Below are 3693 nucleotides of genomic sequence, written 5' to 3'. Positions count from 1 at the left end.
TCATATTCCATTTCTCATTCCTCTCTATGCGACTCTCTAGAGTTCATCTAAGTGATGTGCGATACAAAGTTCACGGTACAGAACCCTTGTTGTTCATCCTATTGTCTCGGCTCGTCCGAAATAAAATAAAAAAAGTCTCTTCAAAAATCGAGAATCTCAATGATGTATTGTCTTTTATTTCTTTTTATTTATTAGCTCATCCATAAGAATACGAATGAAACCCTCAATTCCTCTGTTTGAGCTAGAAGAAATGTACAAATTCTTTGAATATTCGAAGTTGTAATTAGTTTCATCATTCAATGAGCGTCTTGTATTTCATAAAAATTGGGGCAATGTAATCCTTACGTAAAGGCCACCCTATCCAACTTTCGGGCATTTATACGTTTCAGCCGTGGATGATTTTCATAAGAGATTCCCAACATGTCATAAGATTCTCGTTCTTGAAAATCCGAACTTTCCAAACCCAGAAAACAGACGGAATTCTAGGGTTACCCTTGAGCAAATACTTTCTTATACATACTCTTCCGGTTGATCTACACCATACTCTATTCTCGTAAGATGATACACACTGGCTAAACAGTCCGCCTGGTGCTAGCATCATAGGCACATTGGGAACGTAGATAATTGTAACCATATACATATAAAATAAATATAATGGAATGCCAATCCTCAGGCTTTATTTGTAAAGTCTCTATTCCTTGGTAATCGAAGCCCAAAGATCTATGAACTAGCCTGTGTTTGACTAGCCAAACAGACAAACGACCCCTGCATCTTTTATCTCTCCCGCACTTTTCTTTTATTTGTCATTTTCTAAGATAAATATTTCGCATTTATGATGAAATCGAATTTATGAAGATTAATTCGTTGTCTGTTTCTGTAAAAAATCCTACCTAATTCACTAATTCGTGGGAAGATAGTGAACCTTTGTAGTTGAAAAATGTTTCAGGAGGAATTCTCTGAAGTAGATGGTGGTTGATAGAGCAATCCTTGATTATAATTTCCAGTACGAGTACTACGTACAAGACAAAACTTGTGATTGGTAGTAAAACACCGATCCCCTGTTGAGATCTAATTCGATCTTCATAGATTTCATGAGATATTTTCTTACGAAGTTTTGTTATAGCATCTATAACTGCCTCGGGTTTAGGGGACAGCCCGGCAATAGACATCCACGGGAATTAGCTTATCGACCCCCGAACAGTACTATAAGAATCAGTACTGAACATCCTCTCCTGTAATTGTACACGCGCCCATAGCAATAACATATTTAGGTTCGGGCATTTGTTCATATAATCTCACCAAAGAGGGCGCCATTTTCATTGTTACTGTTCCAGCTGTTAAAATTAGGTCTGCCTGTCTAGGACTCGATCTGGTACCAGCCCATAACGATCAAAGTCGAAGCGTGAGCCTATTAATGAAGCAAATTCAATAAAGCAACAACTGGTACCATAAAGAAGCGGCCATAAACTGGAGAGTCTTGACCAATTTGAAAGATCATTTAATGTAGTTGAAATAACTGAATTTTTGGGTTGTTCGATCAAGTAAGGAAATTGATGGAATTCATACCAATGGTATTATTATTTTGACTTTTTTCTTTCTTTTTATTATCTGAATATTCAGGAACTAAGACCATTCCAATGCTCCTTTTCGCCATGCATAAACTGAACCAACAATTAGGATAAGCACGAAAATGAAAGCTTCTATGAATACGGGTACCAATACATCGAAACTCATTGCCCATGGATAAAGAAAAACCGTTTCAACATCAAAAACAACAAAAACTAGAGCAAACATATAATAACGGATTCGAAATTGTAACCAAGCATCGCCCATTGGTTCTATACCCGATTCATAACTAGAAAGTTTTTCTGGACCCTTCTAATCGGGCTAAACTCCAGAAATTAGAAATGCCAAATAAGGAATAGCACTTGATATTATTAGAAATGCCCAGAAAATATCATATTCGTAAAGCAGAAACATAGACGAACCCTATGAATGTGAAAATAGATCGGATTAGTCGTCGACCTGAATTCATTGTCAAGTCATCCGCAACTGTTTGTTTAGTCAAACAACAATTCAGTTTGATCGAATCGTCTAGTTTCGTTTGTTTGCTGTGTTTCCATGTTGCGTTTTAAGATTTATTGATTGGAATTAATCCTATTTTATTTACATTCCACTTTATTTCGATTTCATTTCGATATAGTACTAATTTGTATAGTACTAGTATAAATATATATTTATACTATATAGTATAATACTATACAACCAAAACAAGTAATACTTTTTTCGTTTTCACTTCATTTCGGATTTTCTTAAATAAAAGGAATTCTAATATCTAACTAATATCTAATATTTATTAGAATTTTAGAAATCAAAAATTTTTATTCGAAATTCTATTTATTCTAAATAGAAATTGAAATTATAGATTTCGAATAAATAGAAATTTTTATTTTATATCTATTTATATAGAATCAATCTAAAATCAATCTACCCGCGAGGATTAATTAAGAAATGGGTTTTGTTTATTTTATTCTTATCCAAGAATAAAAAAAAGAGCGATTGATCCGTTGAAATGCGCTTTGTTTTCAGGGTTATACTCTGGAGTGATCTCCTGTGAGAGAGCTTATGGGAAATGATTTGAACCAAGCAACTGGAAGCGACCATTTCCAATCAACAAAGAATACAATAATTAGGAAAAAAACTATACAACTTTTTTATTTTTAGTTGTATTTGGATATTCTTTATTGTTTTAGTTTGCTTTAGTTTTAAGAATATTATTTTCATTTCATTTTTCTTAATTTAAAAAATTTAATGAATATTTAAAATTAATAAAATATAAAATTCGAAAATATAGGGCTATACGGACTCGAACCGTAGACCTTCTCGGTAAAACAGATCGAACTGATTATTATCAAAATGATTCGGCCTATTTCAAAGACCCAACATGCATTTTTTTTTTGCATTGGGCTCTTTCATTAACTGATAGAAATATCAGTTAGTCTATCTGTATATATTTTTTCTAACAGAAAAAGAAGACGGTTCCGTGTGCTCTGATTCATTGTGCTCTGATTCATTACTGATACAGGAGCACTTCCAAAGTGTTTCAAAGAGGGGAAGGGTTATCTTGACGTAGGTCTGCTTCTGGCCTAGATCAATCTAAGTTAAATGGAGTCTCTACCATCCTGATTAAAAATCAAACATGAAACTTCATACACCTTAAGATTCATAGGACGAAAAGAGCATTTTGAGGTCCTTATACTCATTATGCCTAGCATTGAATAGACCGGTATTCACCCTATCAATATCTCAAATCATCGATGGGTTCGATTCGGATCTTGCCTAAACGGCACCCGAATCGGACCGAACCATTTGTCAGGCTATTGTTCTCTTGTTTTGTTCCTTCAAAGTAATGGAGTAAGACATCGATTTCTCAAAAGATCAATTTTTGATTGCATGATAGACTTCCTGAAAAACATTGGCGCATGTAAACGAGGTGCTCTACCAACTGAGCTATAGCCCTTGTGTTTGTGATACATATTTTATCATATTATGTAGATAATTTCTTGTCAAGATGAATATTACATGATCCAACATCATAATCATACCCTTTTGGTCTGTTTGATTGGTATTGCTTAGAAGTAATATTGGATTTATAATCCATCGATGTAATAGGTCCCTTTTCTTTTTTTTTCC

At 33.9% G+C, this 3693-nt stretch overlaps 2 pseudogenes; both read right to left on the bottom strand.

The window, feature by feature from the left end:
- Positions 1-296: 296 nt before the first annotated feature.
- LOC128037031 (NAD(P)H-quinone oxidoreductase subunit J, chloroplastic-like) lies at positions 297-770 on the bottom strand (annotated as a pseudogene).
- Positions 771-890: 120 nt separating this feature from the next.
- LOC128037030 (NAD(P)H-quinone oxidoreductase subunit K, chloroplastic-like) lies at positions 891-1550 on the bottom strand (annotated as a pseudogene).
- Positions 1551-3693: the final 2143 nt, after the last annotated feature.

The sequence above is a fragment of the Gossypium raimondii genome, unplaced genomic scaffold, assembly GCF_025698545.1.
Source record: "Gossypium raimondii isolate GPD5lz unplaced genomic scaffold, ASM2569854v1 Contig00179, whole genome shotgun sequence".
Lineage (NCBI taxonomy): Eukaryota > Viridiplantae > Streptophyta > Magnoliopsida > Malvales > Malvaceae > Gossypium > Gossypium raimondii.
This window is presented reverse-complemented; position numbering and strand designations above follow the sequence as displayed.